At 46.6% G+C, this 27,666-nt stretch overlaps 1 long non-coding RNA gene and 1 pseudogene across 1 annotated transcript; both read left to right on the top strand.

The window, feature by feature from the left end:
* Positions 1-2,978: 2,978 nt before the first annotated feature.
* On the top strand, positions 2,979-4,493 carry LOC141567083 (uncharacterized). The gene is made up of 3 exons (XR_012489474.2): positions 2,979-3,132; positions 3,277-3,546; positions 4,366-4,493. It is a non-coding gene; the product is annotated as an uncharacterized LOC141567083 (long non-coding RNA).
* Positions 4,494-17,443: 12,950 nt separating this feature from the next.
* Positions 17,444-20,372, top strand: LOC141569697 (mitotic spindle assembly checkpoint protein MAD2A pseudogene; annotated as a pseudogene).
* The last annotated feature ends 7,294 nt before the right edge of the window (positions 20,373-27,666 follow it).

Genomic DNA, 27,666 nt, shown 5'->3' with positions numbered 1-27,666 from the left:
CACCATATTAAAAGTTCTGAAGTACCAAAACCTATTTAAGTGGGATTCATTCAGCACGTCACTCAGTCAGTAGGCGGAGTAAGTGCAGTCCCAGTTTGCATCCTGGCTCCTCCCATTACCTGTGTGACCTTGGGTAAGTCACTTAAGCTCTATGTGCCTCAGTGTCCTCGTCAATAATAGCATCTATCTCGGGGTCACTGTGCACTCAGTGAATGTACCTGCAAAGAATGTAGAACACAACAACTTCCCAGTAAATACTGCCCATCCGTAATTCTTCAAGTCTTTGCTTGAGTAAGGAAGCCCCTTTCTTTATCTTTCCTCTTGGTGGGAGAAGACAGAATTTATAGCCATTTGACCTGTGAGTTTTAACAACAGGAAAGGTCATGTGCCAAATTTCATCCCTCAGCAACTGGGGGGAAATAACTGAAGAGCCATCATCCATCCCTAAACCCTTATTTTAGTGGCTGCAGTGACTGACGCTTCGATACCCAGCACCCATTTCACTCCCATAAATGTCCCATCCAAGGTTTCAAAAGGATGCGTTAGGGCCCTTCCTTCATTGATCACATGGCTTATTGACACGCCGCAGCTGAGCCAGCTGTCTTTTCAGTAGCTCTCCCTCCATTTGCGGGCATTTTGATTAATAGTCGTTGGCTGTCCAGTGTGGCCAGCTCGCATCAGGCCACCCGCAATTAGATTACGGGAGGGCTCCCAATGCAGGGCACTAAAGAAGTAATTTTTCATCTCTAGAGACCTGAGTTCAAAGCTCACTGAAGCCACAGAAGAAAACAAGCGTGGCCTCATTCCATGTCACAATTTGCCAACATGTAGCAGAGTCGTCTTGAAGCCGGAGTCATCACAGCCAAGCGAGCTAAGAGGTGACAGCTGTCACTGTCAGCCCACTTAGAAATGGTTTCTTCCATCTGAGACCTTCTCCACGGCTCAGCTGATAAAGGTCCAGGTGACAACGCAATTACACCTCCCACCCTCCTCCGCCAGTGCCTCTAGGGACATGTCTGTTCTGGACAGTGCACATAAATGGAATCATTTTGTGTCTGGCTTCTTTCACTTATCATGCTTTTAAGATGCACACATGTTGTAGAGTGTACCAGTACTTCATTCCTCTTCATGGCTGAATAATATTCCACTGTGTGGATGGACCACATGCTGTTGACCTGTCCATCAACTGACGGGCACTTGCTCCAGCCGTCATGAGCTGTGCTGCTCTGACAGTCATGGCCAAACTTCCGTGCGTAGATGTTTCCAATACTCTTGGTTTCATGCCTAGCAGTGGAATTCCAGGGTTGTGTGGGAACTCACTGTGACTGTGTGAGCATTGGACAGGCTTCCCAATGGGTATGACCACTGCACATTCCCACCAACAGTGTGTGAGAGTTCCTAGTCCTGCACATTCTCACCAAGTTATTAGGGTTCGTCTTTTTTATCCTAGCTGTCCTCGTGGGTGTGAAGGGGTAACTCCTGTGGTTGCAGTTTGTGAAGCCTCTTTCATGTGCTTATTGGCCATTTATGTGTCTTTTAGAGAAATGTGAGGTCAAATCTTTTCCAAATTTATTAATTGGGTTGTCTTTTTATTGTTGTATTTTAAAGGTTCTTTATAATCTGGATATTAGTCGCTCATCAGATATATGATTCGCAAATATTTTCTCCCATTCTGTGAATTTTTCTTTTGATTTCCTGGTGGTGTTCTCTGAAGCACAAATTTTTTAGTTTTATTGAAGTTCAATTTATTTAATTGCTTGTGCTTTTGGTTGGCGATTCCTTTTCATTGGTAAAGCCATAAAGAAGATGTGAAAAGGGTATTTCCACACCCTGCACGAACAGGAACTATCAAAGGCTAACTTGTTAGGGTTGGAAACGAAACACAGCAATGCCCCTAATATAAACAGCCCCACAGCCCATCTCTCTCCCCACCCCACTCCCGCTCCCCGACCTTCCCTTTTCTCTCCCTCTCTCTCCATGCCTAGGGGAATAGCCTCTCCTTTCCACATCTCTGGGGCTCCTCACCGGCTTACCCTGCAGCGGGGCACAGTCCATTGTCAGCGAGCACGAGCACGCTTTGGCTACTCCCCCAGCAGACCTCACTTCTCCCCAGCACTTCATTTCCCTATGACCTTCACACTGGTAACTGTTCAGCCTTGAAGGAGGCAGGCTATTTTGGCCAAACGTGACTTCTCACGTGGAAATATGCTTCTTGACTCTTTTTCCTTCAAACTACTTCTGCTTTAATTGCTCCTTATACCATTGGATGCCATCAGCCTTTGATGACAAGCAGCCTCACCTTGCACTGCTACATGAGACATCCCATTGCGATCACTTTGTGGCATTTGTCAGTTTTCAGACAGGTCAGGAAGCTGTTACTTCTTTCAGACTATTCATTCCTCTCACAAATTAACTCCCCTCCTTTCCTCCAGGTTCCCACTGTGTTATTGCTGTGACACACTCGCATCCTTCCGGTTGAGGTGGCGTTTCATGGTTTTCCTTCAAATTTTGGTTGCTGCAATTTATGCCTTGATTAAAAATGTGCTGTCGGGTGAAACATGCCATTCAGAGGAGGGCTCTTTGTTAATTAGTAAAACAAGTCAGGTCAAAAGTTTCTCATAAAGATTTTACATGTCTGCAATTCTGAAGTGGCGTAAAATTGGCTTCTTCCAGATTTTCATTGTGTAAAAAAATAGAGGCTGGGGGACATTTACATTTGTAGGCAAGCTCTAGAAGTAGTGGCAAGATAGACGTTATTTTTCTCTGTACTAATTTGTTGTTTACAAAATCATGCATCATGAATTATTTTTAAATAATGACAATTTCAATGCCAGTTTCTTTTGTTTGAATTTAAAAGCAGCAGCTATTTGTATGAAGAGGCCATGTGACCCACCCTGTTCTTTCTGAAAGCTTTTCGTTGGTGCCGTCCATTCAATACGCCATAAAGTTTGGATCCTTTCCGGACAAGTGACCTTCACGCACGGGACTGGCTGCATTGACACGTATTATACCTCCTCACTGTTTCTACAGCTGCCTGGGCAGGCTGTTGGGCCTGCCCTCCCCGCCCCACACCGACTGGCTTGCCCGTCCTTTTCCCTGCTGCCGGGTCACACAGGATGGGATTGGTGCTCAGTAAGTATGTGATGCATTCGCAAGCCGGCCCCATGTTATCTCAGGGGTGTTCTCTCTGTTCTTGGCTGACTTTCAATCAGGCGATGGCTCTCGCCTTGAAGAGCAGGCGGGCACAAGCTGTCTCATTTATCTTTTTATTCCTAGAAACCAGCACAGAGGCCTTTGACACTTCTCTAGCTTTTCTACCTCTAACTGTATGTGAGGCAGCGTGGAAGATGCAACAATAAGTGAGGAAGACTGCTGCCTGCCATCAACCTGCCGTTTACTAATAAGAAGAGATAAAAGTAACTCACTTTGGAACTTTTATTACGGAGCCCTGTTCACGCCTTCCTGGTATTGCCTCTTCCCCAACATGCCTTTCAGGAAGGAGTCTTATTCCCACTTGAAAAACACAGACCCTGAGGTTCTGAGAAGGTAAGGAATTTGGCCTGGTTATCGAGTGCCCGTTGCTAGGAAGGGGCAGGATGCTAATTCAGTGGAGTTAGGAATCACCGGCAAGACAGGGCAGTGTGTGACTCACGCCACAGACGGGGGTGGACACAATTGTAAATCAGAACAGCAGAGACTGCTACGTTTTCAACAAAACTCCTGTGGTTGCAATTGACAGAAATAGAAATTCAACTCCATGTAGCTTTAAAAACAACAAGGAAATTTGTTCCCTCATTAAATGGGAAAGTCCACAGATTTGAACATGGCTGGGTCCCAGTGGCTCCAGCACCATTAGGAAGCGCCTCTCTAACTGTGGTCCCTTTTCCCTCTGGGTTCATTGCCAGGCAGGTTTCTGCACTGACAGCGGCACAGACGTCACGAGCTCCAGGCAGACTAAGTGCCCTTGGCCAAAAGGCAGGCGGGGCAGAGTGCCCAGGCCCTCCAGCCACGTCCTGAGCCCAAAGCTTATTCTTAAACCAGTCACTGCACGTCATAGGCTTCAACTCAGACCACAATGCTTATCTGCTTTCCCAGCACAATACACTATAATAAAAAAATATAAACATTAATACAAAAGCCAATTAGATCAGCAAAAATGATCATTAGAAATACCTGAAAATAAGGTATTTAAATGTAAAATAAATAATGCAAATTTAAATTTTAAATAAATACATAAATAAGATACATTTTTTAAAAACAAACTTTTAAAATCATGAGCAATTTTACGGTAGAGTGGCCGTGAAATGTAGGCTGAAAAGGTAGAGAAAGACACTTGTAAGAGCTTTCTTTTCCCACGTCATTAAGGTGAGGAGCAGGAGAAAGTGCAGTAGAAACCCTCACGTCTTACTTGAAAGGATGGTGGTTGGTGAGTGAAGCAAGAGTCTGGTCAAGTGAGGACGCAAAAAAACAAAAACAAAAAGAATAAATAATGCATACAGCACATTTTAAAAATAAACTTCTTGTTCAGGAATGATTTTTGATTTAGACAATAATTTTGATTTCAAGTTCTTTGAAAAGGCTGTCACAGGTAAGAATGCTTTGAGCTGCAAGTAACAATGGCTTAAGCAATGCAGACATTTCGTTATCTACTATATCAAGATTCTGAAGGTAGACATTTCAGCCATGATGCTGTGGCCCCATGATTCCATAAAAGACGGAAGCTGCTTCTCTTTCCACTCCTCTAGACGTAGGTGTTAGCTTGTAGACTCATGATCACAAAATGATTGCTGCACTGCCAGCCCTCACATCTACATTCAAGGCAGAAGATAAAACAGTAGGGCCTAACACGCGGTGCTGCAGGGACCCAAGTGGGGGTCTGAGCGAGGCCTGCTGGGCACCGTGGGAAATACACATGCGCGTGCGGTTCACCCTCTCCCACCAGCGTAGTCTGCCCATCTCATAAGGGACACAGAGTAGACACAGGTGGTGCAAAAGTAAGTACCACAGGGCGCCAGCCCACAGGCTCCCCGCCTCGCGACCTCAGCGTGCAGGTCAGACCATAGCCAGCACCTGCGTTTCTACTCCTGGGGCTTTCTCTGACCCCCACAGCTTCTGTGGCCGGAAGTGCTAAGGCGGCACACCTGCCAGGTCTACCGAGGTGCCAGTGGGAGCCGGTGTTTAAACATCTCAGCCCGCCCATTGTGGGGACAACATGGGGACAGTGGGCTCCACTGGGCCCAGGAGAGTCCAGCTGGGCTAAGCACCAGGGGCCGGAAGTGCTCGCATGTCCGGACACAACCTGGACTGGCCTTGGCCCTGCCAGTCTCCCTTAAGCCCATAACGTTGTTCCCTGGGGTCGCTTCCTGAGTGAGCTGCCTGCCCCCAGGCCCACTAACAGGTCTGCTGAGAACCACTGAGCTGAGAAAAGGAGCATCAGTAACAACCGCCACTCACCCAGGCCTGAAACCTGTGCCTGGCTCTGCCCCAGGGGCGCTCAGTGACCTCGCTCACCGCCACGACTCCACCAGGGGCCAACAAGGATGCGACGCCAGGCTCAGAGAGGCGCAGCAGCCTGTCCAACAGCACACAGCTCAGCCCTGGCAGGCACGGACGATGCCTGAGGGACAGGTGGTGGCGTGTCCCACGGGGGATCACCACTGCGCCTTAAAAATGAACAGGGTGCCGCTGCTGCACGGTGAACCTCGAAACCTCATGTTCAGTGAAAACGCTGACACGAGAGGTCACGTGCAGTATCCTCCATTTCCCAGAAATCTCCCGGTGGGATGCGTCCACCAGCAGAACTCCAAAGGCGGTTGCCAGTCCAGGGGAGGGAGGAAACCAACCGGGGAAGCGTCTTAACGGTACGAGGCTGTGCTGTGGATTGATGAAAACGGGTTGAAACTGCATAGACGGTAGCTGCAAAGCATTACGAACCAGTACCGCTGAATTGTTCATTTTAAAATGGTTGATTTTCTGACTTGTGAATTTCCCCTCAGTAATTTATTTTTTGATGGCAGAGCGGGAGTTTAAACCTAGTGACTTTGACCAAGAAGCTGCCACATCAGAGGTTTTGAATGTATGGTCTCCGGACCAGCATGCACCTGGGATCCTGTTAGAAATGCACGTTGACCGTCCTGCCCCAGACCTCAGCTTCCGAAGCTGGGGTCCTGACCAGCCCCCCGCAGGGGACGCGGGCGCCCTGCAGGGTGAGGATCACGCCCCACACCCAACCACAGGACGAATCCTAGTCCTTCCAGCAACATGCAGCCAGTCTCCACCCAAACACTCACATGACAATGAAACGCTTGTTGGACTCACTGAAATTAGGGATCCAAGGGCTTCTGAGCTGTGCGTGTGTGTGTGTGTGTGATGGTCACGTACCCGCAGTTTGCCAGCCATGGAAAGGCAGGGCGCCCTGTCTTTCCAGGTGTGTGGATACCCCCCAAAGCACCACAAACCTGGGCATCACTGCCCTGGCAGGAAGACAGCCCTGGCTGGTCTGGCATGGCCACCTTTATCTGACTGTGGAGAGAGCCCATTGCTGACCAGACCAGCTGACCCCAAACCTGCAAACGTTTCCCCAAGTGAAACAGACCATTACCTCCTGGGCTGTGCAGAAATGTAATGGTTCCCAGGCTCCAGTGAGTTCCAAACTCATCCTCTTTTCAGTACCTGAAAAGCAAACCTGCTGAATTTACTCACAAAAGCAGTTAGGTATAGAATCAAATTTCTGTTTTTTTTTTTCTTTTTTCTTTTAACTAGGTTTAGAGTTTTAGTTCAATTCCAGGGACAAAACTTTTGAAAGCAGCAGTTCATTCTAAAAACAAGTTCCAAAATCACCTAAGGTAACACACAGGCCTCCGTTTCCAATGATCCAGGAACAGTGCCCTGAAGGTGTTAATAGGAATCTCAAAAAAGGATTTATGGTGAGTGAACTTGAGAAATGGTGTGTCTTTCACCACCTTCTAGAGACTCCCAGTGCATATTAACATATTAAAGGCTCTGAGAAGTCCTGTAGCACAAAACCCTGCTTGTGTGTGTGAACCAGGCTGCCACAAACCCCAGACTTACTTAAGAGGCAGCAGAGCACAGTGGTTAAGTGCAGGGTCTGGACGAGTGTGTGGCTGCACATCCTGACTCAGCCACTGGCTGTGAGACCCCGTGGGAGGTAGTCATTCTCTGTGATTAGTCCCTTCACTGGAAGATGAAGGCAAAAAGCGGCCAAGTGCACAGACTATTGGGAGCAGCTGAGTTAGTGGCGATAAAGAAAACACTTCAGTGACTGACACCACTCGGCACGTCTTCGTAAATGTCTGATGTGTTATATACACACAGGCACACATGTTAACATTTCTATTCATTGGTTTAATGTAACAGCTTGCTGAACTAGTTCCACTTGGCATAAATTGGGACATTGGGGCGATATGACCTTACCTTTGCCTAGTAGAAAGCAAAGGACCGGAGCTCTTCTTAGTGAACGAAACAAAGCTTAGAGCCAATTGTCATTTTAAGAGACAAATGCAATACAGATTGGTGAACGTGATTTCATAATTCTGGTTGGAGCCCTTCACCCACGTGTCTGCTCTGTTTGTTTTCCATAAGAGATTTCCTCTTGAGATACGTTCTCTTTGTAATGGTCACCAAATGCACAAATGGGGGCAAAAGAGAGGGAATTTAAGACGGAAGCTTTCGGGAAGGCAGAGTGAGTGGGTGGGTGGGTGGGTGTTAGGGGACAAGCCCTGCCGAGGCCGACAGGCGCACACGAGGCCAATGAGAGTGTGAGAACCAGGACCTGCCAGGCCCAATCCCACTCTGAAACTTGCCTCTCGCAAGCACTGATTTATTTCTGCCATCACAAAGTATTAATTTGTTTTACTTCAGTAAGTGTGTCCAGTCCCTTGCAATCAACAAAGTCCTGGCTGACACAGCAGATCAATAACCCCTGAGACTCCCTCTGCACGGGGTCCTCACTGGGCGGGGCACATGGGGGGGGGCACGAGGACACTGGGTGGGGTCAGACTTTAGGGGACCTGCCGACCAGCTCTGTCCCTGTTCCTTCCCTGTCCTAGGAGAGGGAACCCCAGGACAATGAGAGGAACCATCAGGGAAAGAGGTCCCGGATGGCTAACTGACCTGTTTGTATTTTCCTTATTTTAGGGCCATTTTGTTCATGTGTAATTTTTCCTAGGAAATCATCCATTTTAATGCAATAGGTTTCTCTTATTTTACTTTTAATTTCTCCTCTCTGTCTAGTTTAAAAAAAAAAAAAAATTACAATTAATGCACAAATATTGATGCATTACTATTCTCTAGAGTCTGTATTATACTCAGGTTTCCGCAGGCATTCAGGCTCAGTCTCAATGTTGGAGACTCAATCTGTTAAAGCCCCCACTGACCATCCAACCACACAGGTTAATGCTGACAGCTGGTGTGCCTGTGACCATATTGGGGTGTTACCATAGGAAGTGAGACCAGAAGAACACGAGGTCTGATAAAGATAACTGACAATGTGTTGCTGATGACAGAGACTTTACTCTGTGGGAAGCCGTTGGTAGTTCTAGGCATAGGAAGTGACGGGATTAGGTCCCTAATTTAGAAACATAAAGCTGGTCACAGTGTGCAGGTTGCACTGGACGAGAGAGGGACGGGAAGCAGGGAGACCAGTGAGAAGAGCTGTGAGAGGTGCTGTCGTGCTGGGAGGCCTGCAGGGTCTCTGCTCCCGCTCCCCATACAAGAACGCAGGATATGGTGAGGCCAAAAAGGAACACCCACGGAGCCATAGGTAGGGGAGTCATACCACTTTATTCTCTCTGGCGGCACTATACTCTCACTGGAGGCTGGATACACACTGTCCGCAAACCGCCATCCACGCTTGCCAGCCCAGCCGCCGTCTTCTTGCTAGCCCCATTCTTTTTTCTCCTTCTCTTCCTCCCTTAGCGTAGCCACAGCAGTTATATTAGTGGCCAATGGCTCACTGGTTACAGCTGACGGCCAACTAGCCACAGCTGATGGCCATGCAATCACAGTTGGCCATTTACTACCTGAGCCAGGCACCTGTCTATGTGAGGCCGAGAGCCTGGAAACTTCTCTCTGGGGCTCCGCCCCCACACTCCACCCCTACAGGCTCTCGCCTTACAATCTACGCGACAAGCGTCTTCCGCGAGGGGACCTGTGCGAGGAGCCTGGGGGTGAATGCAATATCCTGGACACAGCCAGGCTCTCTGGGCACAGCCAGGTTTTCTCAGGGCACCACCAGTGCTTCTGGGCACGGCCAGACTTCCTGGACTTCTTAGGGTACCACCTGTCTTCCCGGACACAGCCAGGGTTTCTCAGGGCACCACCAGTACTCCTGGGCACAGCCAGACTTCCTGGACTTCTTAGGGTACCACCTGTCTTCCCGGACACAGCCAGGGTTTCTCAGGGCACCACCAGTACTCCTGGGCACTGCCAGACTTCCTGGACTTCTTAGGGTACCACCTGTCTTCCCGGACACAGCCAGGGTTTCTCAGGGCACCACCAGTACTCCTGGGCACTGCCAGACTTCCTGGACTTCTTAGGGTACCACCTGTCTTCCCGGACACAGCCAGGGTTTCTCAGGGCACCACCAGTACTCCTGGGCACAGCCAGACTTCCTGGACTTCTTAGGGTACCACTAGTTTCCCCGGGCACAGCTAGGATTTCTCAGGGCACCACCAGTACTCCTGGGCACTGCCAGACTTCCTGGACTTCTTAGGGTACCACTAGTTTCCCCGGGCACAGCTAGGATTTCTCAGGGCACTGCCACTTTCTCTGGGAACAGCCACACTTCCTGGACACAGCCAGGGCTTCTCAGGGCACCGCCACTCTCTGTGGGCACAGCCACACTTCCTGGACACAGCCAGGGCTTCTCAGGGCACCGCCACTCTCTGTGGGCACAGCCACACTTCCTGGACACAGCCAGGGCTTCTCAGGGCACCGCCACTCTCTCTGGGAACAGCCCGACTTCCTGGGCACAGCCAGGGTACCTTCAGGGCTCTACTACTCTCTCTGGGAACAGCCCGACTTCCTGGGCACAGCCAGGGTATCTTCAGGGCTCAGCCAGACTTCCTGGACTCAGCCAGGGCTCTCAGGGCACTGCCACTCTCTCTGTGCCTCTCAGGGTACCCTGCTGGAACAACAGCGACTCACAATCAAGGTGCTTACATATTCTCAATGGCGGCCAGTCAAGAAACAAAAGCAAATATCCCCCAGTTCCACTAACAACAGTTCCCAAACAAACAGTCAAGCGGTCCATTAAATTAGGGATGGAAGGCAATTCCCCATAGTCCATAGTCATTCGCCAGGACTGTCCTGGGGGTGAGGGACCACCTTGACCTCACCCTCATCTCCCACGGAGGACTCAGCAAGCGTTACCTCCTGGGACTATAAGTCCTGCATCCGGGCTGCCTGAGCAGGAACTTCCCCGGCCCACAGGGCTGCAACGACCTTCGCTTTCTCCGGCCTGTGCTGGTTGGGGAACCGTCCACATCTTTCCACCTCTCCACGGGGCTCCATCTCTCCAGCAGCTGCATGGCTTTTCCTGTGCTGGTGGGAGAACCGTCCACATCTTTCCACCTCTCCACGGGGCTCCATCTCTCCAGCAGCTGCTCCTCCTGGTCTTCCTCAGACTGGGTGTTCACACGCACAAACTGCTCCACCACTCTTGGGAGAGCTTTGGCCGGCACCATATCCTGCCGACTACGCCATGTGTCGTGCGGGAGACCCTGCTCGCTGCGCCATTTGTCGTGCGGGGCGACCGGCGGGGTCTCTGCTCCCGCTCCCCATACAAGAACGCAGGATATGGTGAGGCCAAAAAGGAACACCCACGGAGCCATAGGTAGGGGAGTCATACCACTTTATTCTCTCTGGCGGCACTATACTCTCACTGGAGGCTGGATACACACTGTCCGCAAACCGCCATCCACGCTTGCCAGCCCAGCCGCCGTCTTCTTGCTAGCCCCATTCTTTTTTCTCCTTCTCTTCCTCCCTTAGCGTAGCCACAGCAGTTATATTAGTGGCCAATGGCTCACTGGTTACAGCTGACGGCCAACTAGCCACAGCTGATGGCCATGCAATCACAGTTGGCCATTTACTACCTGAGCCAGGCACCTGTCTATGTGAGGCCGAGAGCCTGGAAACTTCTCTCTGGGGCTCCGCCCCCACAGGTGCTCTGGCCTGAGCTGAGACAAGGGCCCTGAATTTGGAGAAGAGCAGGGGTGAGAAGAGCAGGGAGGGGCTGTGGTGAGCGCTGCCCCGAGGATGAAGCTGGCACAGATGCCAGAGTCAGCACTCAGGGGACTGTGGCTGTGTGGACACCAACAGGAGAGCTCATTCTGCCACAAGGAGACTGTTTGCTAAACGCTTGATCCTTCCTGCCCTTGGAGGTAGAGAAAGGACTGAGAAGGGAAGAGGGATGGAGTGAGGGCCCATCACATGTGGGGCAGGAGCCGACCTGCCTCACCTCACTGATCTCACAGCCACCTGAGAGGGAGCGGTTACCCCCACCTGACAGGTGAGGAGACGGACCTTCCATGTCTTTGCCTGAAGTCACACAGCTAGTACTTGGAGGGGACAGTCGTCAGCTCTGCGCCTGTCTGGGGCTTGAGCACCCCCCCATAAGGAAACTGTCACCCCAGATTCCACTCTGAGCAGCCAGGAAGCTCTTGTCAGTTGTGACCTCAGAAGAAGGGAATATGGGGAGAAGCAGAGCTGCGCTCTGGGCTGAGGAAGAAGAGATTTTCAATTTTTTTTTGGTGGGGGGAATGTTGGGGAACAGTGTGATTTTCTATGGCTCATCAGCTCTAAGTGAAATTGTTGTCCTTCAATCTAGCTGTGGATGGCACAGCTCAGCTCCATGTCCAGTTGCCCTTTTCAATCTTTAGTTTCCGGGGGCACAGCCCACCATCCCATGCAGGAATTGAACCAGTAACCTTGTTGAGAGCTCGTGTACTATCCAAATTAGACATCCGCCCGCCCTTCCGAAAGTTCAGCAGCAGCTTGTTGTCTTCAATCCAGTTGTGGAAGGTGCAGCTCACTGGCCCATGTGGGAATCAAACTGGCAAACCTGTTGCTCAGAGCTTGTGCTCTAACCAACTGAGGCATCAAGCTGCCCAAAGAAGAGATTTTAAAAGGCCCGAGCATAGGCAGGGCATAGATGTGGTAGAGTCTTGTCGTAGGGATCTGGTGTTGTCCTCCTGTGAAGGGCCAGGCTACCACCTCCCTCCCCATCTGCCTGCCCTGGTCCTACTCCAAAAACCAGCCGGAGTGAGTGCATGGCAAGCTGTACCATTAGGTTCTGTGCAGATTTTCTTCAATAGAATAACCGACCTTCCACCCAATGCTGCCAAGGACTATTTGGATCACTCTGTTTGTCCAGGACCCTGTGTGTGCAAGCTATTCTTGCCTACGTTGGCCAAATTCAGCCTCGGTTCGGACTCAGAACTGCGTTAGAATCAGTCTTCATTTTAAATACCTGTGAAAGGGAGATAATAATTGTCTCTGCCTCAATTGGAAAATAGGAGCAGTAGGTGCGATGGGACCTGTGAGGGCCTAAAACAGATTTATCTCAAAGAGAATGTATTCCCAGGGGCCTGGATTCTCATTTTAAGGCTGGTGGGCAGGGAAATGCTCTCTGCTGCCATCTGGTGTGCATTTTGGAATTAACACCCTGTGCAGGTCACCAGGAAAAGTTATTCTCTGCTGCCATCTCGTGTACATCTTGGGAATAACACCCTGTGCAGGTCACCAGGCAAAGTTATTCTCTGCTGCCATCTCGTGTGCATCTTGGGAATAACACCTGAGTGGAGGTCAGAGTAAGCTGTTCTTTCCAAAGGCTTCTGAGCCAATGTGTCAGACCCAGGGCTGTGCCCCAGGTACAGTCATCTGTGCCCTGGGAGCTGACCGCTGGATTGTAGATTCCTGGAAGTGAAACCCGGCACATGGCTTGGCACACCTGAATTAACTGCCTTCCTACCTGTCTCTTACCTATGCTGCCTTAGGCCACTCTCCCCTCTTGCCTGCCAATCTTCCCGAAGGCCATTTTTGAATTAACACTGTGCTTAGAGAGCCTCCGTAAGACAGCACATCTGGGGGAAGTACAGTGCAAACCCAAGATTTATTTTGCATGTTAAAAAGGCAGCCCAGGAGTACCAGACAAAAAGGAACCCAGGTCTGAGAGCCGAAAGCCTAGGCATAGAAAGACCATGTTGAGACCTGCAGGAGCCAGACTGAAGTCCTCAGGGAGAGCTTGGGAGGCAGGCTGTGGTGGGAACCCAGGCTCTGGCCCAGGTGCTGGGGCTTAAGGGGCCTTGGGGACTCCATCCCAGGTGCAGCATTTGCAGGGGGAGCTGAACACCAGGCTCCTCTGTCAGCTTTGCTGGAACAGCCTCCCCCTCCTGCAGAGCTGTGGTAGCTGGACCTGCCTGGTGGGTTGGGGTAGAGTCCCTCAGCTTTACCCTGGCTTAAGGTGTCTCATGCAAAGCTGGGGCCACTCTTGGGTCTGGAGGGCTAGCCTGGTGTGGGAACTTCAGTCTTGGGGGGACTATAAGCATATATAGAAGACCTGGGAAAACAGTGCAGAGTCAGATAAGGACACCTCGAGAGATCCCAAACCCATAGGCCACTCACAGTCAGCAACCGTGGGCTGGTAGTGAGACAGGTTAGTTAGCATGTCGTTAGGTAGACAGGAAGGTCCCTGGTGGAATAAACAGAAAAGCATCCATATCCTGAAACTCCAGGTTCTGGAATGTCTCCTTTACTCAAGGACAGAAATATGAGACCACACCTGAGGTTAATAGATTACCTCAAATCTCTTTTTGCCAGTCAAAGGAGCAGCAGATCTGATAGATAGGAATGGGTTGGTTCCGTAATCCCTTCAGGATGGGCAAACACGACAAACTTGATAGATGAATTCAATCAGAAGGCTGCAGCCCCCTTCCCCAAGCAGGCAAGGGAAGGTATAAAAGTAAGAGCTTTTGCCTCAGTCGCTGGGTACCCCCATTCGAGCCCTCCTCTCACTGGGGAGCTGCAACCTCTTCTCCTTCCTCTAATAAATTATCTTCCTTTACAACTCTGCCTCTCCCTGGTCCGTGTGTCCATTCTTTGGCTTCACGAGACATGATTCCGGCCCACACCCAGAAACTGTTGACAGATCCCACCTTATTTGGGGACTCACAAAAAATATTCCTACATCAGTAGCAGCTCAGCACCCCACACCCTACATACTTTGTCTATTTCTGTCCTTGTCTGATCTTCTCCTTTAGTCTCGGTCAACATTGTCTGCCTAGGTTCAAGATATTCATGAAACATCTGCTATTGTCACCACCCTGCAGTGACCCTTTCAAGCCCCCAAGTGATCTTACTTCATCCCTAGCTCCGGATGTCTTATCTCAGGTACCCATCTTGCCTTTCTAAGTCCCTACCTCTCCTTCATGTCAGGTCTCTGACTCGCCGGTGTACAGGGTTCCCATATGTGTGTATTAAATCTACTTATTTTCTCTTGTTAATCTTTCTCATGTCTATTTGATTATTAGAGCAGCCAGAAGAAATTTGAGGGTAGAGGAAAATTTGTCCCTCCATCACCTAAGCAAGTAATCAAATAGTTAATGAAAGGGGAACTTTGGGAGTATATCTACATCACCCTGTCATGAAATAGGATTCAACAACTTAACTAAAGTAACTTATTCTTAGGACTGAGTGAATAGATTAATGAAATATGTGACAATCTTCCAACTTCTGGATGTGAAACTTTTATTACAGTTTCAAAGGCGGGAATGAAGAGGACCAAAAGTTTTGCCTGTGGGGATATTGACTTTAAGTTGGTTGTTGGGAGACAAAAGACTCTGAAACAGCCTGTGACCCTCCCTCTTTCCTGCCTAAGAGATTAAAATGAAAGACCTGGTTTAGGAGGGGAACTTGGGGTAAACTCCTTAGCATAAGGAGGGAAGACGCCCAGTATAGCCTGTTGACCACCCTTCCCCTGTGTACCATTATTTTCTAGGTGGCCTAACAATTTACCTTCCATGAGTGTGCCACTCTTCCTAAATTACCTGCAAAGCACCCAATCTTACCTCGCTGCCTTTGGAATTTTTACATGTATGGGAATTCCCCATGTGCATATACAAAAATTCGATTTTATGTTAATCTGATTCTATTAATTTTATGATTAGTTGAGCTCGAAGAAGTTATCACCACAGGCAGAGAGCACAAGGTCACAAGGAGAAAGGGGGAAGAAAGGAAGATGTGAGGGGAAACAAAGAAAACAGAAATGCAATCATTCCGAAGAAAAGGTTCAGCTGCAGCTAATTGTGAGGGATTATAACCTATCAGAATTCCAGGCAGGGAAAATTCCTAAGACAAGGTGCAGCTACAGGTAATTGTGATGGATCACAATAGTATTAGCATTGCAAGCAGGAAAAATCTCTACCTCTTGTGTCCCCGTGACAGTTCCTACAAGGAATCCCTCCTCCCGGTGGGAAGGAGGCATCCAGAAAGACACGCCCTGGGAACGCCCTGGAAACGCTCAGAGATCACCTCCCTGGAATATTTCGCGGCCCCATTCAAACATAATCCTAAATTTTCTTTGTTCGGTGCAGTCCCACTCCTTCTGGTCCAGTGCACTCCTGAATTTTGGGAATATATTTTCTCTCGTTTAGTAAATCCTTGGCCTGCTTGCCTTTTTTCATGAGGTATTGTTCCTACATCCTGGAATGCCTTCCTGCGATGCTACAAGGGGCTGATCTCAGCTAAGACACAAGATGAGAGCAAAAGATTTTTTTTTAAGCCCTCACAGTTTTTGGGAGCCTGTCAGAATTATTGGGGCACTGCTAGCTCCTGGAAACCGCTGCCCCTGAGAGCACAAGGATGTCTGCCCGCAGAGGTGAGCAGTGTTTTTGTTCACCATGTCAGTCTTCCCGGTGTATTTATGGGGTTTGGGAGAATGTAGAAGTGCCTCATGTCCTTTTCCTCTCTTCTACAAGTAGATTGGCAGGGAAAAATGTTTGTGAAGCTAGCTTCTCGGGAGTAGCGACTCACAGCTTTTCTTTATTGATTCTTTCCTTTTAGAAGTGATCATTTTTTTCTGTGTCTATGTCTCTTATGCCGTTTGTCGTAAAAATAAAATACCACAGGGACAGAAAGCCTTTGGCTTCCTCGGTTAAGACGTAAAAAGGCTTATGGGTTTGAGTATCTATTAAAATCCTATTATCAGTGGCCAGACTGTGGCTACTTTGAATTGAAAAACTGCTAATTTTGAAAATGTGTTAAGAGAACTCTCATGACAAACAGCTGTTTTATTGGAACCTAGAGAAAGACCACACGTTTAATACAAACGAATTCAAGGAAATTTAACTTTTTAATTAGTTCTTCAGCTTGTTGGGTCTTAAAAATGCTAATATCAACATTAGGTTTAAAAAAGGCAGAAGGGAAAATTAAGAGATGTGCAAATTTTTAAAAACTGCATGGCGATCTAAGAGTATGAGAATTGCTATGTTGGAACAGGTTTTAAAGATTCTAATACCTGATCAGAAACTTGACAAAAATGGAAGCTGTATTTTTCAGTCTGATAGAAAGTAGGGTCTCAGCATCTCCCCCAGGTCCTCTCCCAAGCAGATCAGAAATGTAAACGCAGCCCACAATTGCCAGAGGCCACATAGCTCAACAAAGGAAAAGAAATTGCAAAAGGGGCAGTTTTAACAACACAAGCCTTCCTGTCCAGCCTGGCTCCCCTTTTCCTGCCTCCTGAAAGACTGTGAAGCACAAATGAAAACCTGAGCCCAGTACCCTTAGCAGCAGACAGGAAGACTCCATGCAGGAGCCTCACAAAACTTGACGGGCCACGTGTGTTCATCTTTTCCTGAATTACCTGTGAATCTCCCATTTGTATATCTAAAATCTAAGAGCCCATTCCCACCCTTGTCTAAAATGTCATATTTACCTGATTTCTCCCGTCTTTGGAAATTTCATGCTTGTGTGAATTCCAGGTGTGCATGTATTACAATTCCTGGCCTCTGTCTGCAGTTGGGTAGAAGTTAGAAGGGGTGCAAATCCTTTCTTTTCTGAATAAGATTTGCAGGAAAATATTTTTGAAGCAACTTCTTGTACCTAGAGACTCCAGAGTTTTCTTAATTCTTTTCTCCTAGAGATGTTCGTTTCTTCATGTGTCTGTGTCTTGCGTGTCCTTTGTCCTAAGAAGGAACTACCATAGGGACAGAACACGGGCACAGCCTCCCATAAGCCTGTCGTTGGAGACAGCCCCACAGGCTGTGAAGTTAAGCGGTTCTCTCCAGACCGGCGTCTGCGGAAACAAACTTTGCTGTGTGGGTCCCTGTCTACAAACCGCATGAGGTTTTTCTTTCCTTCTGCTGTGTCCCGGGAGCTTGGGTTTGTGACCGAGGAAGGTGATCCTCTCTGGTTCCCACCATCCGCCATGTGCACTTACTGCATTGCACGTGGTGCCCAGTGGGGTAAGATCGGGTTCCCAGTGCACCTCTGCCTGGCTGTGCCAGCTCCCAGGGGAGTGTGTCCAGAGGGGCCTCTGCCCATAAGGGGCATCTGTACCCCCAGCTTTCTAGATCCCGGTCCACAAATTAGTGGGTTTGAGGCTGGAGGTGCCTCACATTTTGTGGGATACTTGAGACACCCTGTCCACCCCACCATCCCGACCGCTTGGGTGACAAAGGTCTGTGCTGTCTCTGTCTTTGGGGGTGACCCTTTGGCTCTGGGAGGGCTGCATCCTCTGCACTTTGTGTGGAGGGGCCTCTGGCTTCCTGGCCTGAGCTGTAAGGAGGCTGGTTGGTGTGTCTCACTATTTAGACCTCACTGTCCTTGTACAGACGATGTATCCCGGAATGGGAAAAACGTCTACATTTAATTGTGTTATAGAGCTCTCGTGACAACCAGCTGTTTTCTTGGTAAACCATCTCGTGCGTTCTCTACAGTTATTACTAATTCTGTTAATTTGTAATGTCAGTGTGAAACCAGTTTGTGTTTGTGGTAAGATGTTTTGTAGCTCTGGATGGTGTTACTAGTTTGTAGTATCTGATCGGGTAGAATACATTAAATGCTTATATAAATTAAACAGAATACAAAGTAACCCATAGGCTTTTCAGGATCAAATGATCTGGTGAAATATTTGATATTAAAGCTGGTTTTAGTTTGGTTTTATCACATAGTCATGTCTTTGAAAGTTATTAACGTAAAATATGTATATATTTAAGTGGGTTTATAAAAATAAGTTTGTCATCTGTGTTACAAAATGTGTCAAGAAAACAGCTTCGGTAATAAGTGATTTTGAAATCTCATTTTTAACTAATATATAAAATAGATACAATGACAATAAAAGATATTTAGGTAAACTTTTTAGCAATAATTATATTGTATATATACATTGAAAAGGTTTTTTACCAGTCTTTGGTAAGTTGAATCTTTGAAGTTTTGTTATCTAAATTAATGATGGATATGTATTGAATGTCTAGACTATTTCCAAATAGAAAATAATTAAACAGTACTGAAGATAGATTTATCAATTTTTGCTATTTATTGTAGATGAACTAAATATATTGGTGTATTAGTAAAGACGTCTTCTGCCACATTAAAATTTTTGTATGTGCTATGGGGAATATTATTTCTAGAAATTATTAAATATGTTCATAATTGCATCAATCTCAAGAATCCTGGTATTGCTGCACAATTGCTTACTTTTCACTGCTGATTAAGATGGTCATTTGGATTGTTTAGGCCTCTGCTACTGTGAACAGTGCAGCTGTGGATTTATGTATCAGTTTATCAGTTTTTGTTTGAACAGCTCTTAAATTTTTTTTGGGGGGGTCTATTTCTGTAAGTGGATTTGTTGAAACACGTGGGAATCTTTTATGGGGAGGACATGCCAAACTGTAGCACCCCAAGGCCACACCATTTTACATTTTCAGAAGGAATGTTTAAGGGTTCTAATTTCTCGACATTGGTGCTGCCATTTGTGTTAGTTTTCTCCATTATGGCCATTCTGGTGCATGTGAAGGGGGATCACACTGTGGCTTTAATTTGCATTTGCATCAGGACCGAGGATGTGGGACATCTTCGTGTGCCTGTTGACCATGTGTGTGTCTAATGTGGAGAAGGTTCTATTCAGGTCATTTACAAATTTTAGTTGTCTTTTTGTTCATGAGTTTTAAAAATTCTTTACTCGGATAACAGACTCTTGTCAGGTATATAATATTTTTCCATTTGATGGGCTGCCTCCACTTTCTGGATCGCTCCTTTTGATACACACATGTTTTTAATTTGGAGGATGTCCAATTTACCTATTTGTTGCTGCTGCTTGTATGTGTTATCAAGTCTAAGAAAACATTGCTAATCGAAGGTCACAGAAATGTATCTCCATGTTTTTTCGAGAATTTATACTTTTACCTCCTATATTTAAGCCCTTCATCTATTTCCAGTTAATTTTTGTATGTGGTGTGAGGTTAGAGTCCAGTTTCATTTCTCTTCATGTGTATGGCCAGCTGTGTAGCACATTTGTGGGAAATACCCTTCTTTACACAATTTAATGTTGTCTGCCCTTTATCAAAAATCAATGGATTTTGACCCTTGAACAACAACAAAAAAACCAATGGATTTTAAATCTTTACATTGTACTGTATGTAAGAGATACACAATTAAAATAGTTTATGTTTGGAAAAAAGATCACTGGACTTAGATGACGGGGAGCTGCCGTAAGCCCTGCCATCACCCTGTGAGTGGGCTCGCCCGTCTGTGGATCTGGCCAGGTCCTGCTTGTCTCCCCGGAGTGAGGCACCACCCTGCACGAGCACTGAAATCGTGGCTGAGTTCTTATTTGACATCAACAACATGTTATATCAGCGTGGCCTGTATCCACTTGAAAACTTGACTCTAGTGCAGAAATGTGGGCTCACCTTGACTTTAACTCAGAGCTCATGAAATACCTAAATAACGTGGGACAACTAAAAGTTGGATTATACAAGAGTTCAGTTAAGAAAGTAGTGGCAGTCCTCTCACATATTGAAAGGGTCCTTGAAAGACGGTAATTTGATATTGTGACAAGACTGCCAGAGATGACAGTACACTCAGAGAAAAGGCTCAGAAAGCTCTCCAAGATGAAATCCTTTCTGTGATCAGACAGATCACAGCTACAGTGATATTCCTGTCATTGTCGGAAGTTTCTTGTTCCTTTGACCTCCTGATTTATACAAATATTAGGTTGTGACTGAAAAATGGGAAGAGACAGGACCACAGTTGATCACCAATTGTGAACAAGTCTGTCTTCCTGCCTCACTACCACAATCCACAGAGTAAATAGCATGGTGGCCCACAGAATCCCTGCTAAGGACTGTAGATGAGAAGAGAACAATAACGTAATCCTCAAATGTGCTTCTCCTGAAACCAAGTCAACTGTAGTTTACATATTTTATTGCTTAACTGTTATGCAGGGGAGAACTTAACATACTTTCCTGGACCATGAATGATTTTTCCCTTTTTTGGGGGTATCAGTTTGACTTCCAGTGCTGTTGACACAATTTTTTGCAGTGTTCAAAAAAGGGACCCAGCATATTATTTGTCTCGTAATGTCAATTCCTTGAAGGTGGTAACTGTAGTTAGAAAAACTTTTGGTATAAAGCTAAATGCCTTCTCAGATCATACCTGTTTGTCAAGTAGCTTGACTCGGAATACAGGTAGGGAGTTATTTAAATATGAAACACAACAAAAGAAGTCTGAACACTCAGAATCTTTGTTCATGTCCTAAAATATCTGGTGATACATAAATAACAAAATATTGCTATCATGTCCTTTTGCCATTTATTTCATTTGTATAGTAACCATACTGAAAAAATCTCCTATTGGGTTGTAATTTATATCAGTTACACTTACAAAACTAATATTTCTACTGCTTAAATTCTGGTAATAGGGCACTCTTAAAAATATTTCTAGGGGTGGCTGGTTAGCTCAGCTCACTAGATTAGGTTATTAAGGTTATTTGCAGATTTTCCAGAATAGAATAACCAAGATTGCACCCAATGCTATAAGGACTATTTGGATCACTCTGTTTGCCCAGGACCCTGTGTGTGCAAGCTATTCTGGCCCACGTTGGTAATTTCAGCCTCGTTTCGGACTCAGAACTGCGTTAGAATCAGTCTTCATTTTAAATACCTGTGAAAGGGAGATAATCATTGTTTCTGCCTCAATTGGAAAATAGGAGTAGTAGGTGAGATGGGACCTGTGAGGGCCTAAAACAGATTTATCTCAAAGAGAATGTAGTCCCAGGGGCCTGGATTCTCATTTTAAGGCTAGTGGGCAGGGAAATGCTCTCTGCTGCCATCTGGTGTGCATTTTGGAATTAACACCCTGTGCAGGTCACCGGGAAAAGTTATTCTCTGCTGCCATCTTGTGTGCATTTTGGGAATAACAACTGAGTGGAGGTCAGGATAAGCTCCTCTTTCCAAAGGCTTCTGAGCCAAGGTGTCAGACTCAGGGCTGTGCCCCAGGTGCAGTCTTCTGTGCCCTGGGAGCTGCCCGCTGGAATGTGGAGTCCTGGAGGTGAAACCAAGCACAGGGCTTGGCACACCTGAATTAACTGCCTTCCTACCTGTCTCTTACCTATGCCGCCTTAGGCCACCCTCCCCTCTTGGCTCCCGAGCATCCCCAGGGCCGCTTTTGAATTAACAGTGCGCCTAGGCAGCCTCTGTAAGTCACCACATCTGGGAGCAGTGGGGTGCAAACCAAAGGTTTATTTTGCTTGTAAAAGAGGCAGCCCAGGAGGGCCAGACCAAAAGTAACCCAGGTCTGAGAGCTGAAAGGTTGGGTATGGAAAGACCACAGGGAGGCCAAACGAGTTCCGGGCTCGTGCTGCCTGCACTGCTCAGCCATTAGACCTACTAGGAGCTGGGTCATAGAATAAGCGTTTATGATCAGAGCTCCGGTGGTCTGAGAAGGCAGCCGGTTAACACCTCCAAAAACTGCCATAACATTCTCAGACCAGCCTGGCATATTTAAGGGGAAACCTCTGCGTTCTTCCAGAGGCCACCTGATGGTTCCAGGGGTCTGCATGGAGCCTTCCTTCTTGCGATGTTGTTCTCCAATGTGGTCACCAACCAGGGGCAGTGATGAGAGTAACCTGGAAGGAATGCTAGGCCATAAAAGATTGTGATCAGTAAGTACAGGCACACAAGTTTCAGGGTAATTATGTAAAGCAGGGAACCGGGCATCCTAAGCTCAGGAATTGGGGCAGGACATTTCAAGCCCAAACCGCAGGGAGCGGGGATCGGTCAATTGTTAAGCTCTAGAGCAGGGAGAGGCGAGGCCTATTTCATGGTGGTTCCAACCTGGCCCAGGTTTAAATTTCCCCATCTTATGTTCATTTTATTTATATAAAATCGGTAAGGTTAGATTAGAAACAAATAACTATATTATAAAGACAATTTTTAAATCCAGGGATACAGGTGACAAGGTCTCTCGCTACTTCCTGCTGAGAGGGCGTAGTCCTTGCCTCTGGCTAACAGAGAGTTCTCTGCTGTTCAGTTCTAGCGGGGAGGGGACTACAGAGGAAAGGTCCTCTGGTTATTAAGTGGCTACTGGCCTGGCTTGTCATCCTCAGGAGGGATGATGGCCGTGCCTGGCAGATGGCCATCTGGAGATGAAAACTGCTGTGTTTCAGACGACACAAACTTGTCTGTTTGAAGAGGAGCTTAAGGTCTTCAGCCGGCTCACAGGACAGGAGTGACAGTCTTCCTTCTGGGGGCGTCCTGTGGAGACTGAAATGAAACAGGTTTGATTCAAGGGAAGTGGACCCAGCCACTGACTCCCTGAAGCTCAACAACAACAGTTGTGGGTCTCGGGACAACTGCAAAGGGTCCCTTTCATTTCTGAGCTAACTGATCTGTTAGAGACTCCTCCCCTTCTAGGCTTTCAGTGGTATTTGGCCTCCTGGCTTTCTGGGGCTACAATATGTAGACGGGTTAGCCTGGGGGAGGTACTGGTCCCCCATATTTCCTAAGCGTCTGCTGAACCTCTCCCAAGTTAACACAGGACGTAAAAGAATTGAGGTCACAACCTAAAGCAATGGGCAGGCCTAGAGGTCTGCTCAGAAAACTTCCAGAGCCCTTTTTAAGTCTGATTCGTTCATTTTATATTTTCTCTCAGGTATAGACCATTGGTAAGGAACAGGCTGAGTAAAATGAGCCCAAGTCTAGGGGCTGTTTTTATCTTTATAACCAAGCAGATTTTAGAGGAAGAAATGGGTCTAGAGTGAGCAGTCAAGACAGAGTAAATGGCTCCCATATCAACCAGGGAATTAACAGGCTTACCTGCCACGTCAAGGGTCACCCGCATTTCCTCCTCTGTGATGAGCATGAGCTGTTTCTTCTTGGGAGCCACTGGGCACTTTAGGTTCCTCAGTCAATTACAGCCATTTGTAAGGAAGGTGTTGGTCCCTGCTTCCTTCAGAACAGCGGACAATCCCTCCTCCAGTGCCCTTCAGTTTGCACAGTGGGAATGGCTGCTTTGCAGGATTGTAGCACGCCTTACCTCAGTGGCCTGGGCTTCCACGTCCAAAGCAGGCTCCTTTTCCTTTCTGGGGCTGCCTGGGTGGCCCTGAGGTGGCCCTGGCCTTGGCCTGTCTATTAACTGCAGCCAAAAATGTGGTCTGCCTCTGGCCTCATCTACAGTGTCAGTGTTCCTTTCTTTCCTCCTTTTCCCTGTCGTGGTTGTTAAAGACAAATAAACAAATCCCCTGTCCTTCTTTTAGGATCTGTGCCTCTATCAGGAATGTAACAGTGGACCAGAACCATTGTATTACCTGGCCAGGTTAGGAAAACAAGCTTCCTTATATTGGCCTACATGTGACACCGAGGAGAACACGTGAACTCCAGCAGTCCTGAAATACACAAGTTTGCATAACTATTAGCAAAAGTCAGTTCTTAGATTTAATTTTCCTGAGTAATTGAAGATTTAATTAAGACAATATAAACATAGAAAATTATTTTGATGATACAGAAAATCTTCGGTTTTCAGACAGAAAACTTTTCTATAATATCAGTAGCAGACCACTAGTCTAACAAACTTTGTTTTATTTAGCAGAGAGAAAACTTAACTAATTTTGTACTGTCTTACTTTTGATACTTAAGTTTATTTAAGTCACATGTAGTTTAACCATATATAAAATGTCTTCAAGATTTCTCTTCACAAACCTTCTATAATTTTCCCAGTCCCTCTTGGTTTGTGTCCTCTCACTTATTCAGAAATAATCATACTTAGGACAAACTCCTTTCTTTTCCTTCAAAAATATATTTTTATACCTTATGCATTTTTTGGAAACATACATCATTTCCTTACGTATTAATGAAAATCCGTAACCCTCAGAGCCTTAATTTTTACTGACAACTAAAAGCAAGTATTCAACATTTCCATTAGCAAATCCATAAACACATTTTGCAACCTTTAGAAGTATAGGTTTTTGTTAGCAATATATTTACCAATTTTTTAAAATTATATTTTAAAGAAAATTAAAGAACACATTTACTGACATCGTAAGTTAGCTTTCAGATATCCTGTGACAAGAAACCAAAAAATAGGTGAACTCAGACTCATCCGATAATTAATATGTCAGCATTTTGTTATTTTGAAATACCTAGATATTCAGTACTTTTTATCATTTAACACAAGTTAGTAAAACTGAAATCTTTTTATTTATAGGTGTTTTTTTTTGTTTGTTCTGTTTTTTTTTCAGTTGAGGAATATTGGAGAACAGTGTTTTTTCTCAAGACCCATCGCCAGAAGTCAAGTCATTTTCAATGTAGTTGTGGAGGGCGCAGCTCAGCTCCAGGTCAAGTCACTGCTTTCAATCCAGTTGTGGAGGACGCAGCTCACTGGCCCACGGGGGAATCAAACCAGCGACCTTGTTGCTATGAGCACTGCCCTCCAACCACTGAGCCAACCAGTCGCCTAAAACTGAAATCTTAAGTTACCAACAGATGCTGAGAAACCTCGTCCAAGCATGCACACTCTGTTACTACTGAAAAGTTTTATCTGTTAACATTTTATTAGTTCTTAAGTTTAGGAGATTTCAAAGGTAATTATTACCCAAGCTATTTTTGGACAAATTTTGTGACTGAGATAACAGGAATTTATTTTTGTAAACCCAGGCAAAAGATACCATATTTAATGTTAACCTAAAAAAAAAAATATCTAACAAAAAGTTAAACTAGTGTTAGTATCAAATATTTTAGTATCAAGTACTCTAGTTAGTTTTTATTATTTAAATTTATAAGTGCTTAATCCTTTTTTAAGCCAATCAATTATAAACTGGCAATACATCCGGAGGCAATAACATTATATATGAAATATACAAACACACGTATCACAGATCTTATACATATGAACAGAATCATTAACAATTGCAGAGGTCCTAAGATCTTACAGTTACCCTTAAAATTTCAAAGATGATGGAACAAAGGGTGGGAGGTCTGGCTTGAGAATTAGCCACTTGGTTTTAAAAGTGTCTTTTTTTGCTTCAGTTACCTCAGCCTCAGCATTCCTGTTCATGAGTGGATTAGGAGATGGGTGGAGTCCCCTTTTTGCTGAATTATCAGTTTAGTTCCATTCTTTTCAGAGTCTATCATAAAGGCATACATAAGGAATTTCACCCTATTTCTCAGACCTCTAACAGAACAATTCCAGTTGCAAAATAGTATAATAATTTAATGAACTATTGAGCAACCAGCACTCTCCAGAATCTAATGTATACATTGGCCAAACATCACTGTAATAGAACATTAATGTCTTTTTGGTCAACGGCTTATAGCTGTACTTTTGCGAATGTCCTAATATTTTACCCAATGGGCTCCCAGCTGGGATTGAAACCTTAGATCCCATGTTTGAGCTTGAACAAATACAGCTACGCTTGATATACACTCACACACACACACACACACACACACACACACACACACACACACAGATAGAAGTATTTCCTGAATCAGACAGACAAAAACCAGAAAAACTAACTTTGGAGCCGAATACCAAAACCAAAACCTGGCCAAGCACCAAATTGGGATGCGACGTCATCTTAATCCATATACACGGTCCGTTGACCATCAGACAATCAGCCAGTGAGCGAATACCAAAAACCAAGTGTGGCCCTAAGGCCACCCAATGCCCAAAGACTGAAACCGAGCGTGGTGGCTTTCACAGTGCCGACCATAGGCGTGCTTCCAAGACCAGAGGAAGCCTGCAACCAGAGCCCCTTACTGGTGGGGTATTATGCCTTGCTGGATGTTGCAACCTCACCTATTGATGCCAATGGGTCAGTATGACCCCCAGATGGCCCTCAAAGAGGAGCCGCAGATGTTGAGTGTAAAGTCCTCTGGCTGCGCATGCCAGACACCCTGATTTCCAAACCAGAAATTAGAGGCAGGAAACAGAGCCAACGCTTATTTTATCCCAACTGTGCAGAAAAGGCGTCCATGACGGGCAGGCCCTGGCACAAATCCTACCTCCATCAAAATATCTCAGCAGAGTTCGGTCCTGCACCAAGGAATCTGCCCAGTCCCAGGCAGCCCCCGAGACTTACCGGAGGAGCCCTGAGGCTGTCCCATCTGTGTCTCCAGAAACTGAAACCGGAGGCAAACGAGTCCGGGGCTCGTGCTGCCTGCATCGCTCAGCCAATAGACCGACACAGGAGTTGGGTCATAGAATAAGCATTTATTATCAGAGCACCGGTGGTCTGAGAAGGCAGCGGGTTAACACCTCCAAAAACTGCCATAACATTCTCAGACCAGCCTGGGATATTTATGGGGAAATCTGGGCGTTCCTCCAGAAGCTGTGATGGTTCCGGGGGTCTGCATGGAGGCTTCCCTTTGGCGATGTGGCTCTCCAATGTGTTCACCATCCAGGAGCAGTGACTGGAAAGAATGCTGGGCCTTAAATATTGTAATCGGTGAGCACAGGGCACTGTGACTAGTAAGATAGCGTAAGTTTCAGGGTAATTATCTAAAGCATGTAACTGGGACAGAGGGCTCTCCTAAGCTCAGGAACCCAACCCTAACCGCCGGGGGTGGGGGTGGGGGGGGTGGTTGTCATCTGTTAAGTTCTAGGACAGGGAGAGGTGAGGCTTCTTTTGTGTGTGTCCCAATCTGGCCATGTTTCAGAGAGACTACAGAGAGGCCTGCAGGGTCCAGACTGCAGCCCCCTGGGACAGCTGGGGAAGCAGAGGCCTATAGGCACATATGAAAGACCTGGGAAAACAGTGCAGAGTCAGCCAAGGACACCCCAAGAGATCCCAAATCCATAGGCCACGCACTCAGTCGGCAACTGTGGGCTGGCAGCAGCTCAGCACGCCACACCCTACACCGTGCTTCTATTTCTGTCCCTGTCTGACCTCCTTCTGTCTCTGTCAGCATCTGTCTTTGACTAGGTTCAAGATATTCATGAAACATCTGCTCTGTCACACCCCCCTGCAGTAACACTTTGAAGCCCCTAAGGGACCTTATCTCATCCCTAGCTAGGGATGCCTTATTCACCATTTCTATCTGTCTACCTTTCCTGTACCTGGGGTCTCTGATTCTCTCCTGTGTGTGTGGTTCCCCTATGTATGTATTAAATCTGCTTATTGTCCCTTGCTAATCTGTCTCATGTCTATTT

Source organism: Rhinolophus sinicus, chromosome 5 (assembly GCF_057876585.1).
Source record: "Rhinolophus sinicus isolate RSI-liver-muscle chromosome 5, RSI-T2T, whole genome shotgun sequence".
Taxonomy (NCBI): domain Eukaryota; kingdom Metazoa; phylum Chordata; class Mammalia; order Chiroptera; family Rhinolophidae; genus Rhinolophus; species Rhinolophus sinicus.
Note: the sequence above shows the minus strand (reverse complement) of the source record. Positions and strands in the feature narration are given on the sequence as shown.